Here is a 17,949-nt window from a genome sequence, read left to right as displayed (position 1 = left end):
TTCAAGCCAAGAACATCAATCAAGTTACAAGCACTAGTCGACTTTCTAGCTGAATGGCGGGAAAATCAAATTTCAGCACCTCACAATGTTCCATAGCATTGGGTAATGTACTTTGATGGATCATTCAAGCTCAATGGAGGCGGCGCCAGAGTTTTGTTCACCTCCTCCAAGGGAGAGCAACTGAAGTATGTGTTCCAAATCTTGTTTAAAGTTTCCAACAACGAAGCTGAATACGAGGCACTGCTACACGGTCTTCGACTAGCGGTCTCTCTCGGCACCAAGCGACTACTTGTCTGTGGTGACTCTCTACTTGTCGTACAACAAGTAAACAAAGAATGGGACATCAACAAGGATACAATGCACACATACGTTGAAGAAACCAGAAAGCTCGAAAACAAATTCTCAGGATTGGAGATCTACCATGTTGATCGTGACAACAATGTGGGAGCTGATGTCCTGTCCAAACTTGGATCTACTCGAGCAGCTGTTCCACCTGGAGTTTTTGTCCATGAACTTCATCATCCATCAGTCAAGGTACAAAGCCAACAAGTCATCGACATGGAGGCCCCGACCACAGTCAAAGAAGTACTGATGATTGAAGAAGATTGGCGGATCCAGTTTATCGACTTCATCAAGGAGTTCAAACTTCCACCTCATGTCGATCCTAAAAGCGCTGAAGCTACCCGCATCATCAGGCGTAGCAAGGGCTTTGTCCTCGTCGGCGAGAACCTATACAAGCGCTCTGCTTCTGGCATCCTCATGAAGTGTGTTACCCTCGAAGAAGGCAAAGACATCCTCAGAGAGATACATGAAGGAGTTTGCGGCAACCACACCGCATCAAGAACACTAGTCGGCAAGGCTTACAGGTCAGGGTTCTTCTGGCCAACAGCTATTTCGGATGCAAAAGACCTTGTCAGACGATGCCCTGGCTGCCAATTCTTCGGCAAAAAGACTCACGTCCCAGCACACAACCTAATAACAATCCCTCCATCATGGTCGTTCGCCTGTTGGAGTTTGGACATGATCGGACCATTAACCGTAGCTCCAGGAGGATTCAATCATGTGCTGGTAGCAATCGACAAGTTCCTCAAGTGGATTGAGTACAAGCCCATTGTCAAGATCTCATCCGATAGAGCAGTGGATTTCATCTCCGACATCATTCACTGGTTCGGATTTCCTCGCACCATCATTACGGATCTTGGCTCTAACTTCACGTCACAATCTTTTTGGGAATTCTGTGACAACTCTTGCATCGAGGTCAAATATGCTTCAGTAGCTCACCCTCGAGCAAATGGTCAAGTGGAGCGAATCAATGGCTTAGTACTCGACGGCTTAAAGAAAAAACTCTATGACGTTAATACCAAGAAAGGTGGCAAGTGGATTCAAGAACTATCTCATGTGGTCTTGGGGCTGCGGACGCAGCCAAGCAAAGCAACTGGACAGTCTCCTTTCTTCCTCACTTATGGGTCAGAGGCTATACTACCCGCATATATCATGTGGAAATCTCCAAGAGTTGAAGCCTATCAAGAAGGAGAAGCAGATGAAGCTCGACAACTTGAGCTAGATTCAGTCGAAGAAGCCAGAATCAATGCTTTAACCCAATCGGCTAGATATCTTCAAGGAGTTAGACACTATCATGATCGCAATGTCCAGCAAAGATCTTTCAACATTGGAGATCTAGTACTATGTAGGATTCAAGATGAGACAGGATTGCACAAGCTAAATTCCAGATGGGAGGGTCCTTTCATCGTAACTAAGGTTACAAGACCTGGATCATACAGAATCACTGATGCAGATGGTAATGAGGTACCCAATTCCAGGAATATTGAGCGCTTGTGCAAATTCTATCCTTGATCCAAGCAACATGGTGATATCAGTTGATCTCTTTAATAAAGCAAGGGTTTTCCACGAGCGTATCGACTACATTAAAGGCAGTTTTCAATCTGACAGCATCACCTGTTCAGGATAGCTTACACAGTTTTCCATCAGGAAAACTACACAAGCTACATCCTTGTCTTCGGGCATAACCTACTCGCCTAGCTCGAGAAGGTATATGGATACCTTTACTGGTTGTCCATCTTGGGTAACTCGACAGAGTTCATCCTAACAGGTCAACCATAAGGAACTCCAGCCTTGTCTTAAAAGGCAAAACTACTCGCCTGCTCGAGTATATTATGGATACTACTACATTTTGACCATCTTCGGTAACCCGACGGGGTTCATCCTAACCGGTCAATCTTAGTAGTTACTCCAGTCTACAAGTTAGACACCCTATTCGCAAGCTCGAATAGGTATCGGATATTTTTAAGATGGTTTCATCTTGGATAACTCGACGGAGTTCATCCTAACAGATCTATCTTAAAAATTACTCCAGTCCATGGTTAGGACACACTACTCGCTTGCTCGAGTAGTTTGTGGATATCTTTACAGTCTTTCTATCTAGGTAATCTGACGAGATTCACCCTAACTGATCAACTATAGAGGTTACTCCATGTAAACTTTCTATTTGATTTATCGAGTAGGTCATACTTATCCTACGGTATTAGATCATACTTCTGAAGACACACCAACAGGATAAGAACAATATCTACAAAGACAAAATCTTATGGAAGATTACAAGAGTTGTTACAAGCAGTTTACTCTGCCAAGTTCTTCAGAATTTCCACAGCGATTACTTCTGATTCTTTACAATAGTCCTGGAATTTCTCATCAGAGCAATCAGGAGCTATTCCTTTAGCTATGGGAGCTAAATTGAACTGAGGTAAGTATGACTTGACAACTCCAATCATATGGGTTAAATAATTCTTTGAGGTAGCCGTCATGACATCAAAAAACTTTTTGGGAGCTTCTTCTAAACGCTCTACCAAGGATTTGCTACTCGACGACCCTCTTCAGAATCTACCATATCCACGATGACCTGAGCTGCTGCTACTAGTCGAGTATGGTCACTTGCAGAACCTGACAGAAGGATATTTCAATGACAATCATCGGAAAAGCAAAATCAAGACAACAGTTTAAATACTCACAGGCTTGAGCATTTTGCAACTATTCTTGGAGCTTTGATTTTTCTTCCTCGAGATTCTTGATTCGCCGCTTCATGTCACAAAGTTCTAAATGATGCTTTCAGTTTGCTTCATACAGCTTGTTCCGAGCAGCAAGGGATTCATCTAGTCGTTTGGCAATCAGGACATTCTGTTGCTCCAAGGTATTTTGATTATCGACAGTCTTATACAAAGCATGAGTCTTCAAAAAAGACCGATTGGCAACATCCTATATCATACAAGGCAAGACAGGTTAGACATCACCAAACTACTCGACACATGCAAGTAGCAGCAGAGGAAGGCTCACCTTAGTATATTTAAAGCACCATTGCATAGAATCTGCGAGTTTCTTCATATTGTCCACAGACAACAAAGGTCATCAAAAAGTTCTTTACCCAATTCCTCTTGGGTAGATTGCGGCATCGACTGAAAGGGTACTAGTCGAACAGTTGGGTTCCTTGATCCTTCAGCTTTGTCATTGCCACATCCAACAGTGTTTAAAGTACCTTCACCAGCTGCAGAAGGAGTAGACGCGGGTACCTCAAGAGGCAGCTCCTTTGACGTCCCAGGCATGTCCACACTCGGGGAGAGAGTAGTCGAGTTCTCGATCAACCCAATTACTGGAGACTCAGGGGTGGATCGAGTACTTGCTTCTGGACTACTCTCCATCCAGTTACAGAAGTCCTGGATTTGGTCTTTCTCCTATGCTGGAAGATATTGGATCCTAGGCAAGCAGAATTATAAATAAGAAAGCTGTGGCAAACAAGATGTAATTACAAAGTATCAGATTCTTACTGGCCAGCATGAAGACGAGGTATTTTCCTCTGCAGCTAAGCTCCAGGAGCGGCCTCCCGTTTCTTGCTATCATCAGAAGCAAGATCTATCGAAGTTAGAGGCATACAATACCATGTCTTATAATTTTTCTACAAAAAAGCAAGGATTCAACAGAAGATCAAAAACTTTAAAGTACTCGGCAATGTTTGTCAAACACTTACCCATGAATTCTCGGGAGGATTCTTTGCCCAGAAGAGTGTTGGAATCTTTAAAGACTTGTCGAAGTTATCAAGTACTTTGCAGCATCTCTTGACTGCTTTTGATTGAGCCATTGGTTCTGGCGACATTCTAGTAGGGTCCTGTGTCCCTTCATATCGGAAGGCTGGATGTTGACGATGTTGAAGAGGCTGGACCCGACGGCTCACAAAGGAGAATACCATGTGATCTCCAGTAACTCCTTTGCTTTTCAACTTTGCAATGACTCTAAGGATGCACTCGACTTGTTGGCCACCAGGTCCTAAACTCGACCAGTTTTCTTGGACTTGAGGGGCGCCAGGAATTCTTTCTGGAAGGGGAGATTCAAAGTTCCCAACGTGAAACTAGAATTTCTTCCATTCAATTCCTTTACCCGCTGGATCATAAGCTAAGTACTCGTGCCGGGTTTTAGGGCGAAGCATTAGTTCACATCCACCAACGATGGCGGGTTTGGCAGCGTTTGGAACGGGCACAAGGATGAAGAGATGTTGGAAAAGATGGAAAGGAGGAAGAATCCCATGGAAGGCTTCGCAGAAATGAGTAAAGATAGAAAGATGCAAGATAGATTGGGGAGTGAAATGATGTAATTGGATTCCCCAAAATTGCAGGAGAGCATATAAGAATTCTGACACAGGAAGTGCAAGACCGCGTTCCACGAAATCACGGAAAACAACGGTTTCAAGGGTACCTTCCATAGGGTAATCTTCTCCTTCACCTGCATGCCATTGGATCACGACCTGGGTTTGGAGGAAACCCATATTCTCCAGTTCTTGCACAGCTGATTCAGACATTTTGCTCTTGCGCCAGCCCGTTGAAAGATTGGCAACTGCTTCATCTTCAACTTTGGACTTGTCTTTCTTGGGAGCCATCTCAATGTCACGACTTTAGGCTCGGGGGCTATGAGAGGGGCTATGGATGGCACCGGCAGTGGGCAAGTGTGAATGAGAATTTGATGGTGGCCAGGAGTTCAAAGGGTAAAACCCTCACAAGTTACCAGACGGATTTATATGGTCTCTGGTGGCAATTTTGTGCATATTTGGGAGATCAACGGATTCTTTCCTTTTTAGGGAAGTTTTCATTACTTATTCTACCATGAGTTTTCTTTGATTCTTAAATCTAAATGGAGAGATTTAAATTCAAGACTCGGGGGCTACGGGATATGTGTATCAGAGATTTATTTTTCAAATTTTTTGGAAAATAATGAAGCAAAAAGACTGAAGTGACCCTCAGCCTGATTCTGCGATTCAACCTAAGGCTCGGGGGCTACTCCATATGGAGCGTGAGTACTTCGCGCACCATATATGATCAAGATTTCGGGGCTTGAGCACCTCACAACCTCGGAGCAACCAGGAGGTACTTGAAGGACTACTCGATGTATCTGTAGAAGACCAAGAAGACATTCTGATTATTTGAAGTACTCGAAGACGCTCAATCAAGTACTCGACGTCTGCAGGACTCTGCTATGAAGAGCTCGGGGGCTTGTCAGACCCGGGGCAGTGGGACTGCTTATAGGCATAGAATGTTCTAGAGTAAGGGATAGCTCATGGATGTACCTTACCTCTCTTGTAACTACCCGGATAGGCGTAGAACTAGCCGCAGTACAAAGAAAACTACCCGATCGTGCTGTAGTAGGACTCCAACTGTACTCGGCTAGGACTTTTCATGTAACCCTGTTCCCCCAGATATATAAGGGCGGGCAGGGACCCCCTCGAAACACATCAACACCTAAGGCAATACAAACCACCACATATGACGTAGGGTATTACGCAACTCGCGGCCCGAACCTATCTAAATCTATGTGTTCCTTTCACCATCGAGTTCCAGAGCAGTCGATCCCTACCTACAAACCTTACTGCTAAGGGTATCCCTGAGCAGGCTTAGCGGTAAACACCGACAGCCCTCCGTTTCACCGATGTTGCACATCAACACTCCACATTGCCTCTGGGATGGGTGATTTCCCCATTTGACGTTCTTGGCACTGGCATGTGGGTCTTTGGTTTGAACCTTGTGCCTTCCGGGTCCACCAAGAAGATATGAGATGTTCGCCTTGTTCTGGAGCCTTATGAATGTGTCACATTGCTCCAGTAAAAATAGTGGACCCATGTATAGGGAGGTGTCAGGCCGGACGGTATGGAATGTGCCGGGCGGCCTGGATCTTCTCTGATTTCGACCATCTTTGGATAGTGGATTCCCGCAAGCACAACTCATCCAAAACTTGTGGAACTTATTAGAATTAAATAAAATATGCATGGAACATTTTGCAAGAACTTGATTTATTTCCGAAAAGTTGACGGTCAAAACGTGAAATAATGGCCGTCAACACCCCCCCCCAAGCTTAATTTTTTGCTCGTCCTCGAGCAAAGCTAAATACTGAGGCTCGATGGATCAGGAGTTGCGTCGATGTTTGCCCTCTGCAGGTACCCTGCGTACAGCATATTACTCTATCCGTATGTACATCGAGTAAATTGGCTCATACCTATTTGTTCTGATTGATGGGGCTTATTTCACATTTCATCCCTTGTCTTGCGCGGTTAGAGGTCCGAACAACCTTCACCGGAATATTTTCCTGTTTTCCCTGTTCAGGTTAATTCTCGAAATATTTTGCAAGTATGCACAAATATGGTTAAGGTTCCCTGTATGTTCTCTCAATTGCTCAAGGTGTATGATCCTCACCATGGTCGAAACTTGACCAACTTCTTCCTATTCTAAGGCTGATATCTGGAGTTTTGGGTAGGAAGAGTGTGACATACCTTGATTACCTATATTGCCGAGCCGAAGAGTGGTTCGCAAGAGGTAGGTACTTGATCAAATTCCGATCTTATGGAATCACAAATGTCCAGGGGAGAGGGAGAAATGGACTGACACTTTTGGAAATATTTTTGGGTCGTTTTATTTGAATTCCTCTTTTGAACTCTTTTGTTAAGGATCAAGGGTACTTCTTCTCTTTCTCTCTTTTTTTAGAAAAAAAGAAGATTACTCCATGTCCTTTCTAATATGAATATTTTCAGAGGGAAATTTTGAAGAACTTTGACCCTTTTTAGAGTGAATAGGCACACAATGGAGATTTTGGGCTGGAGTTGTGGTGGAATTGTCTAGCGAAGGTGGATGACAATACCCGGAGTAGGTGATTGTCATACCAGACATTTTGAGGCTATCAGAGAAATGGGTATGCAAAGGAGAAAGACCGGCAGATGACAAATACCTTTCCTCAAGCGAACTCACCATTCGACAAAGCTCAAAGAAAATCAAGATAGCCTATGGTAGCTCATGTGTGATATAACACTGGCTCTGGATGGGATATGTAAACCAACAGGGAAACCTTTTACCATGTTTCAAATTTTATTCTGAGAATTTCCCCTACTAAGGTACATAGTTTTAAATCCGATGTAAGTCATCTCGAATCCCACAACAACTTAGACTCAGAAATCATGTTAGTGCTCCCACGCAAACAGATTTAGAATGTGTCTATTATGTGCCAACTGGCTCTAGTACTAGATGAGTACAAAGCTGTCAACGGGGCACATGCAAAACTCAAACAGAGCAATTATTCATCATTTCCAAGATAAGAGTTTGCATGGATTTCCACACATTTATTCTAAGCATGGCAATTCTCTCTCTCTCTCTCTCTCTCTCTCTCTCTCTCTCTCTCTCTCTCTATTTAACATCAAAGCAAAGCTGAATGAGCGGGTATGACGACTTACCTGGGTACTGACGATTACACGAAGCTCAGGGCTACTAGTCTGGATGTTGTGGGGGCTAGTACGCACCGTGATGCCAATCGTAGGACATGGAGGACAACATCCCCCAACTCTCATGTATGAGTCTCGTCTTGTGATCGAGGTTGTGTCCTATCTCCTCCTGTCGTAACTCCATGGCATTGACTCGGGCAGTGAGATCCGACAGCCCCCGTGTGAGCGGGTTGTCGTACTCGAAACGTGCTGATGCGAACGGGCCAACCTGTGGGCCATGGGAAGCTCCCAAACCCGAGGGGTAGTAAAACCCCTGGTCGTGCCCATACCTCATGCTACCCTCTGGCTGGTACGAGGTCTGGCCACCCTGGGTGTAATACCCGTAGGCCTCCTCGAAACTCATCTGTGTCGTATCTGGGTGAGGCTATGCTGAGGCATCTAGTGATAGTGCAGCATGTCACGGTCCGGCTTCTTGAGAAGCACGGGCCTACCGTGAAGCTCTTGAATAGCGAGAAATTCCTACCTGGCGGGATGTGCTTGCCTGACGGGAAACTCCTGCCTGCCGTGATGTGCCACCCTCGGCCAACTGTGCATCACGCTGAGTTCTACCACATGTCATAGGTCTAGCCGTGTTGTGGCATGCCGGCTCTGTCTTTTCCATTTGGAGGGTCAGACATTTCACGAAGTAGAGCGACAGTTTCGGGCATGGCAGCTCGAACTCCTTCTCATACCCCGGATAGCACATGAACATTGAGTTCCCGGGACCTTCACGCATCAAGTGCACGTGAACAAAGTGATCCAGACCGATGAAGGTTCGGTACTCATCCGTCACGGGCAGATATGTGACTTGTGCATTCTCCAAAACACTGACATACCATGCAATGTGGGTGACCAGTGAGGTTATGTCGATGGGAGATTTGCACGTGATCATTTTCTGCCAATGTGTGACCATGCCCATGATAGGTGAGTAGCAAATCTTCTTTGCCATAGCGAACATGCATATGAGCTCTGAGGAGCTACATAGCCTGAGGTCTGCTCGGGAAAAGACTACCATAGCAAGGTACTTAGCTAGAACTCTCAGAGTTGGATTATGGATAGAAACTATGCTGTTTTTACTACTCACTGGTTCATCTGAGATTTCGTTCCACCAAGCACTACGATCATACTCAAGTTCATCTGCTAAAGCATTGGCCTCTAAGATACATTTCTTACTAAAGCCCAGTGCATTACAAAAGTCTCTGATTGGCATTTCAAAGAACTTGTTGAAAAAGCAGAAGTGGATTTTAGTTTCTTTTCCAACGGTTTCAACATGCAGCGTTGATAAAAATTCCATTGTGAGAAGGTGCGAACCTGGTTCAGTGATGTCGGCGAAGCGCAACCATCCCGTAGCCGTGAATGTGTGGTTCATGTCCTGTCAGAGTCCCGTCATAATGAGGAATTCTGTATCAAACCGCTTGGCGTGGCCGTATGACTGCTTCTTTAGCAGCTCGAGGGCATCCCGCTCGTAATCAGTCCGGACTATGATCTGATCGACCGATGTCAGAACTCTGATTTTGAGGCTGGGCCTCAGGACTGCTGGAGAGGCAGGGGCTTCCGCCTCTTCTTCCTGGGACCGTGACGGCCGGCGGACTGAGTCCACCGACATGTCATCCTGGGAGGCCGATGATGCTCGCGAACTCTGCAATCGGGATGACGAGCCGAGCTTCTTCACGTTGTTCTGAATGTTCTCCCAGACCAACATGACTCCTGCAAAAGATTAGTGCCAAGAATATGGAGGGAAAAATAATCGTAGGGGTCAGTGGTTAGTCGTTCTTGTGGGGATTAATCCACCACAAATCGTTCTTCGTTCAGAGCTTGATTTATTCAACGGGAAATATTTTTTTGTGATTTTCATTTTAGTGGAGAGAGCTACTACTAATTTTATTTGATTATTGCTGAGCTAATCCCAGCACTACTACTATATTTTTGTGGGGTGGCTCTTGAGTTACTCGGCTTAATTAACTCCTAGGAGCTTCATTAAGCAAGAAAACTCAGAGGGAGGAAGAGAGAAAGTGTGCTCAGGAGAGTGACCTGCGTACTCAGAGCGATGGTGCGACGAACGACAATGGTGTGGTGGCCTTTTATAGAGGCGCGCAAGGGCCAGGCCGGCCGGCCTGTAGTGTGCCGGCCGGCACTTCCCATGGCCTCCCTTGCTCCACGTCGAAGTCTAGCTAGTAGACTTGTAGGAATGAGTGCTCCGGTTGGTGACGACGGGACACGAGCGGAGGAGGGGTGCCGGGTGGCCATGATGAGGCCGGCCAGCCAATCTCCCCCCTGTGCAAAGTGTCGGCCTCCTCCCTTTGCTTCTGATGCACTCAAGGTCTCGGATTCTTGCTGCCCCCTGACCAAATGTGGAGATGTAGGGCCTACCGGCCTAGGCGGGGCCGACTGGCCTACAATTTGGCCATTTTTATTACATGCAAACATAATTGATGCAAAACAAAACTTTAAATGTTGGTTCAAAATTTTTAAACATGTCGTGGTTCCAAAAGAAAGACTATGCAAGAATTTAAAACTATCCTATATGCAAATGCAAGATGTGATACGTACCATGGTTCTCATGGCGACGCTCAGATTTTAAGTCTTGACCGGGACTCTCCATACCTTGGGTTTTGTTGTCGTCGCCAGATGGAGTTCCCGACAAAGACACTTTTCTCCACCATTCCTTCTTGGTGGCGGGTTTTGTTTTGATCGCTTTCGCCTCCGATTCCTCAAATTGTCTACGAAGGATTCGTCACCTTGCATTCCTGTAGTTGTGCACTCTGATCTCCTTGTCGATTCTCAATCATTCCAAGAGCTCGGCAAGGATATCGGTTGTAGGGGTTGATGGCTTCTCCTGCACTTTTTCGGATTTCTTTCGGATTAAAGTTCTGACCTAGGAACATTGTTCGACCTTTGGTCTAAAGGCGAATTTCTTCATTTGCCCATTGATATTGAGTTGGATTTCTCCAGCTCCAACATCAATGTGTGCATTTGTGGTACTCAAGAACGGCCTTCCCAAAATGAGAGGCATCTTGGCGTCGACTTCCATGTCGAGGACAACAAAATCAGCAGGAATAAAGAAGTTTCGGATTTTTACCAGGACGTTCTCTGCAATTCCCGCGGGGTAACGGACCGTTTGATCTGCTAGCTGCAAGCACCTGGCAGTCGGGGATAGCTCATGATAATTTAGTTAATCGTAAACTACCTTAGGCATGACGCTGACGCTTGCTCCCAGATCACAAAGAGCGTGCAAAAAGTGTTGGTTCCCGATTAAACATGTGATTGTGGGGCATCTTGGATCCTTCTTCTTCTCCAGGAGAGGATCGAGTATAGCTGTGCTACACTCCTCTGTGAGTTGCACGACCTCGGTGGTGGGCAGGTTTCCCTTGTTCCCAAGTATATCCTTGATGTACTTGGCATAGGTCGAGACCTGCATAGCGTCAAGAAGCGGTATATTGACATACAACTTCTTTATTACCTCGACGAACTTGCCGAATTGCTCATAGTCCACCGGCTTCCTTATCCGTTCCGGAAATGATAAGGTAGTAGTATCAAGAAACTCCCGTGAAGTTCTAGGGGGTTCCACGGTTTCCTCCTGGGCAACAGTTGTGTTGGACTCTTCGGCCTCCTCCTAATCTTTGTCTCCCGCAGAAGTATTGCTGGCAGGTACGGCTTTTTGCCGAGATCCTGCATCTTTAGGATATGGTGGTTCCTGCATGGACTTACCTGTCCGCGTAGTCACCGCACTAACATTGTCCTTAGGAGAGACTTCCAGTTGCCCAAGAGTTTTCTCGAGTTATTGTTAGGACAAGATGAGGCTAGTTGAGCTACTTGAGTTTCTATCATTTTGTTGAAGCTCAACTATTTTTAATAACAGAATCTATTCCCTCTGGTTGTCCGGTCAAGGATTCCAAGATTCTATCATTAGCAAGAAATTTCTTACTAATGTTATCATTAATTTGCTTCTGGCCATAAACTAGGTCTTTTAGAGTAGGCTGGAAATTGTTATTAAAATTCATACCATGCTGTTGACCGAAGGGGAGGTTGGGCTTGGAATTCCAACCCTGCTGAGGACGGAAGCCTGAGTTGTTGGAGTTCTTTGCTCCTACGAAGTGAGCTTCCTCCTAGGTGATCGGGCAAGAGTTCCAAGTGTGTCTAGTTTCTCCACAAGTCTCGCATGTCATACGAAAATCCATAACCTAGTTGGCCTCCTGGTGCGGAGACTCCAGCTTCTTCATCAGAAGGTCCATCTTGGCAGCAAGCATATCAACACTATCGATATGATGAATTCCCTTGCGGAGCCGTTGCTGCCTTTCACCTTTCCAACTCTGGTTGGAAGCAATCTTCTCTACCAATGCTTTCGCTATGTTGATGCTGAGCGAAAGGAATGAACCACCTGATGCTGCATCAATGTGGTTCTGGGCTGGCATGTTCAGGCCATGGAAGAAACTCTAAATGATCAGCTATTCTTCCATGCCGTGGTGGGGGCATGCTGCAATGTACTCCTGGAATCTCTCCCAAGCTTTTAGAATGGCTTCATCTGGTAGCTGCTGTTGATGGCTGTTAAGTCCTAAAATGAGCCGTCAACTCCTGCAGCTTTTCATGTTCGTTAATCACCAAACTTAGTTATAGGGATTATGACTAATCGAATTCCATGAGTTTTGGTGAATTATCATTTGCAGGCACCCACATCTGTAAAATGAGGAAAACACAAGTGAACACAGAAGAAATGGACATAATATCTTGCACTTGTGTTTCACTTAGAAGAAGGGCCCACAAACTAGTTGAAATGGGCGTACCAAGCAAGATGCACCCATGGATCAAGACCAAGGCCCACCTATCAGCTGTCCAGAGGAAGGCAGGCCCAGGGGGGTGCCATTTGGGCTCGGCCGACCCCCTGGGTCGCCCGACCCCTTGTTGGGCTCATTCGGGCCCAGTTTTTTCAAGCAGTCTCCCACGGCTCCCCTACATCTATCCCGGACGTGCATAGTACCAACTCGCGAGTCTAACCGCAGATCCACCTTTGGAGAGGCTACTTAAGGAGGAGGAGAGCCCCCTTTGAAAGACACCACCATCATGTAGAACTTGTGCTCCATTGCAAAGGCGAGGCGCTGCCTAGGCTAGTGCTTAGAGTAGCAGGAGGGTGAGGAGTAGTTCAGAGGGGCGCCAGCCTACCACCGCTCTTCTCCAACTTGTACCTCTACGGATGCTGGCTTTCTCTTGTATGAGTAAGTTAGTATTTATAATTTTTGTATTGCATAGTACTTTTGTATGGGTGATATGAGTTCTCTTACTCACGGGTTCGTCGCTCCGTATTTATACGGAGTGCTGTATTTTGCTACGGGATATCAGACGTAGTTAGACTACAGTAGTAATCAATAGTGTAGACATGGTGTCTAGGCTAAGGGTTACCTTTGTTTGCCTTATATCCCACGGTCTGTGAGGTAGGCCATAGGTGGTGACAGCCATGTTGGTCCTTAGTAGCCCTCCACGTTCAGATATAGCGTAGAGCCGTTGGCCGGAGTCTCCTGACCATTTCAGGGGTAAGCCGGTGCCCGAAGCGAGTCTTACCCATGAGATTGACCTTTAACTCATCTTTAGTGCTACCGTAGGAATCCTCTCCAGCCTTGCCACTTAATCTTGGTGTGTCCTTGGGACGACTGAGTTAGGAGTTAGTGCACACATGTTCCCTGTGGATACCCTTGAATACTCACGGGTGAAAGCTACGACTGTATCCGTGCGCTTGCGGATCTAATTCGCATCGTTAAAATACCCAACAAGCATTTCTAGCGCCGTTGCCGGGGAACGGTTGCTGTTCTAACTTCAAACCTGGTTGGCCCTCGCATCTTTTTCTTTTTCATCTAAAAAGAAATTTCTATGTTTTTCCTTACCTCTACCTTGACCCCCGCTACCCACTTCATCTTCATACCCTTTTTGCTTTTCTTTTTCTCAACCTTCACCCCCGCTACCCATGGAAGGTTATCCTCGTACGAATCGTCCGGCCCTTTTGGGTGAGTCTTTAGAGCCATCCTCTCTGGACCAAGTTCCTGATCTGGCTACGAGATTCATCCTTGAAATGTTCCCTTGTCAAGGCAATCTCCGAGGTGTTTTCACCGAGGAATATGCCTTGACCTTGACCACCATGTCATAACGATTCATCTTTTTGGTCAAAGGATCATAGGGACATACCGATCGAATCGAGTGAAATGAATTCACATTCAAATCCTCGATTATCTATCGATGCCAATCAAATCAAGTGATTCAAAACTCACATCTTGTTCCCTGATTTTGATTGATGCCCAATAGAAGTTATGCGCACCCTTCACTTCAAATGAACTTCTATTGGAAGCTTAGGATGGATTGCTTTGCCATCACATTCATCTTTGATGAAGCACGAGGCTTTCTATCTAAGGAAGGGGTGAGTTGAATGATGCTCATTTCCCTCATTACCTAAACTCGGAATTGTTCATTTGGCCCACAGAGTTACACATCCTCTTTCACTATGGGGCCATGAACATTCTCAAGTTGCTCTACCGGAGATCAAGCCACTCACTCCATGAGCATGAAGTTCTGTTCTGATTCATCACAAAAGCCATGCTCATCCTTGATTTCTCCGAGATCTTCTGTTGTGCCAAGTAGCAACGAGTCGTATGATCATCTTAGGGTTTCCCTCCATAGATGCTCTTTAGGATGGTTGTGCTTGGTTCTGCTTTTCATAATATCTATGCAGGGCTCGTTGTTGCATTTGTGCACTAACCTTGCAGCCTGGACGACGATAAATCAACAAATGGCGGTGAAGCTAGGAGCTGCGTCGCCATTGATAAGCTGCAGGAGGAATCCCCATGGTCGAGCTTTGCGACCATAAACAAAGCACTGCCGGGAGATAGCCTGGAGAAACTAAAAAAAATCTTTCTCCTAAATAAAAACAAACAAAGAACATGTTTTTAAGCATAGTATGCACCTTCGGGTATTCTTGGTCCTAACAATTTTAGGTGACGATTAAGAAGAACAGGGGACATACGATGCCCAAGAACATGAAGACTACGTAAGCTGAACACTGTGATGCTCTTTGGAGTTGGAACATACTCGAAAGGAGACCTCGAAATTGCACACTTGACTTTTACATAAAAGTCCAAGTGTGGGGGAAATCGCTGAGCATCTCGCTGCAAGTTCTAGCCAACCAAAGGAGTATCCTTGTTTCAAGAAGGTGTTAGCCTTGGCTTGTTTTGAAAAAAAAAGGAAAAAAGAGAAAAAATAAGGAGAGAGATAAAAAAAGAGAGAGGAAAAAGAGAGAAAGGAAGAAGGAAAGAGTGAGAGGGAGAGAGAGAGAGAGAGTGCCATGGCTCCACATGCTCAAGCAGCTCATGCACACAAACAATCAAGAGGCTGCTCCTCTTCCTTTCCAAGCCTTTGCTGCTCCACTTAGATCGGCTCTTGCTCACATGCACAATGGGAGACGTAGCTTGCGCCCCCCAATCATAAAGCATTGTGCCAACAGATCGTGCCTCCAATGAACATGGTTCCCACACACGAGGCAAGAGTACCACATACCACCGCCACAGCAACTCCGAGATATCCATCCCATATGCTGGCGGTAAGTATACTCTAGTAGCGAAGGTATGATTCACCAATCCTTTACCCACACTTATCTCCATTTAAACATATCTTGATCTTTTTGCATGCTTCCTTTTTCTGTGCTTGTTTTGCTTGGGTTTGAGTGTATAGTCGACGTACACTCAAAGGCTCATTAAATTAAGAATGGTGCTTAGGTTAAAAAGTCTTCTTTAATCAAATTGGACAAGGTGTCGAGTTTGATTAATGAACCGTCAGAGTTAATACAATCATAGAGCCTGGATGCATATCTTTTATGGACTAACCCCTACTGGAAAATTTTTCAAATAAGACGGGTAAGCCCTCAAGCTATATTCATACTGGAGATAAATCAAGGTCTGGGATCCACTTCAGCAAATTTGCACAACATACAAAGGAGGCGCATATCACCTTTCAAAGGTTCACTGTGAGTACATTTCTAAAATGCCTCTTTGCTTATGGTTCGTGCAGTTTTATTTTAGCCTTGTTTTGTGTTATGCTGAGATAATAAAAAAAATTGGTGAACAATTAAAAAAGGGAATCCTTTTCAAAAAAAATCTCTCTCGAAAAAAATCATGAAATAAAATGATGGCAAGCATTTCAGGATCCATGCTCTCTAAAACTTTGAACCAGATTTTCCTTGGAGCATGGATGTGAACAACAATTTTTGGAAAAAAAAATTCTTTCAAAATTCTTTAAATATTCCTAGAGTATTTGTTGTCCACTAACATGTTGCAGGGAAGGAAATAAACATCCAAAATAGCAGTGTACAATAACTCCATCACCAACACAACGCTCCTTGGTCCCATGGGGAAACAGATGCATGAGGAACCAAGCTGAACAAATGCAAAGCTTTGTTTCATGTACTTGAAGCTTAACTCTTTAATTTTTGTTCCATGCTTGGAGAGTTCTTTCAGGTAAGTATCCCACACACCTAGTGCACCTTTGCCTCATGTCTCCACCCTGCTAAGTTACCCATCATGTTCGCTTGCCAAGAAAAAATAAAAATAAATAAATAGAAAGAAATAAAGAAGATACTAAATAAAAATAACAATAAATCATATAAGTAAATAAAAAAGTTAGGTGTCCTTACTCAATAAAATTTAGACTCCCCGGTGTTCGAAACCGGTAGAGTCCCTTTTTGTTTCCACTTTTGTTTTCTTTGAATAAAGACATGTACAAGAATAAGTGTGGGGGAGATCTCTCAAAATCACCAATTTCAAATACGTTCAAGATCTCTCCCCCAAACATGTTGCACATCATCGACGGTTCAGCATGCTAGAGAACAGGACATAAGGAATCCAAGGAGGGATGGTCGAACTTTTGGTTCGGCAAAACCACCTCTAGCTTCTTGCGGTTCTCTCTTCTTCCTCTTCAGCGATGGTATGTGCAACACATCCCTCACAAACTCCCCAAGTTCTTGAGTTTAATCGAATTTATTTGTTGATCACTAAAATTAAACTCAAAGAACCTTGCAACCCACCTTATGCACTCCATGCGCTTCCATAAATAGACTTGCATACTCCTTATTCCTCGCATTCCTTCCTAGTTCTTGTGAACATATTTCTTCATAATGTGTTATGATTGGATGAACGGAACCATGCTCTTCCTTGCAAAGTACTTGGAATTTCTTTTTTTTAAAAAAAATCATCGATAGCTTGTCTCCTCAAATTAATATAAATTTCTACCAGATCCAAAGTTTGAGCTTCATGCAAAACCTTATGCTCATGCAGCTTGTCTATTGCTTTGAGCTTTGTCAAATTCTATGACTCATGTTAGAAACTTTTCATACTCCCATGATCAAGATCACGTACACATGCTATACTTCTACATTGGAAGATAGCAAGCATTTCCATCTACCACAAAATAAAACTCCAAGTAATACCATGACTCCCTCTCTCTCCAAAGTTACCATCAGGGATGTGGGCTATGCAAAAAGAAATAAAAGATGGATACCCAAAGAAGGTATGCCACATGCTCACAAAGCATGTTACAAAAAAAAAGGATGCATACCCAAAGAAGGTATGCCACATGCCCACAAGACATGTCAGAAAGAAAAAAAAAGAGAGAAAAAGATAGCCCGCATCCAAGAAAGGAGAGAGATGGTTCATGACAAGGAGTTCATACACCATCCACCCAAAAAGGAAAAAAATAACCACACACCACATCTTGATCAAGGTTTATGACTTGTTTCTTCTTGGATCTAGTCTTTGACTTAGCAACATAAGCAAAGCAAGCATACTTCTTTTACTCCTACCCTGAGCTCCAAATAAGCCTGATTAGCTGATAGGAGAAAAGAAGGCAGCGACTTTGCCTTGGTAAGGATCTGAAACAAAATGAGTGATTTGAGAGAATAATTTGAGGAGCAAGACTACTATTTTGTTTCAAAATATAAAACCAAAGTGTCTAAGTAGGAAGATCTAGGAACTTGAAGTCTGCATTGTTCCATTCTTCAATTATCCAAGAAAGCATGGTAGCCACACAAAAGTTCACAAAATTTGGAAGAAGCTTGGAATAACATTATGCAGGTTACATCAAAAGGAGTTGCATCCACCTTAGTCCTTCAAACTTTACTTGAG

At 44.5% G+C, this 17,949-nt stretch overlaps 1 long non-coding RNA gene across 1 annotated transcript; it reads right to left on the bottom strand.

Annotated features, from left to right (window-relative positions):
- Nucleotides 1-2,575: 2,575 nt before the first annotated feature.
- Nucleotides 2,576-5,294, bottom strand: LOC120655635. The gene is made up of 5 exons (XR_005667638.1): nt 4,037-5,294; nt 3,837-3,964; nt 3,349-3,765; nt 3,027-3,270; nt 2,576-2,958 (listed from the first exon to the last, which is right to left on the bottom strand). It is a non-coding gene; the product is annotated as an uncharacterized LOC120655635 (long non-coding RNA).
- Nucleotides 5,295-17,949: the final 12,655 nt, after the last annotated feature.

This window comes from Panicum virgatum, chromosome 1N (genome assembly GCF_016808335.1).
Source record: "Panicum virgatum strain AP13 chromosome 1N, P.virgatum_v5, whole genome shotgun sequence".
Classification (NCBI taxonomy): Eukaryota; Viridiplantae; Streptophyta; class Magnoliopsida; order Poales; family Poaceae; genus Panicum; species Panicum virgatum.
This window is presented reverse-complemented; position numbering and strand designations above follow the sequence as displayed.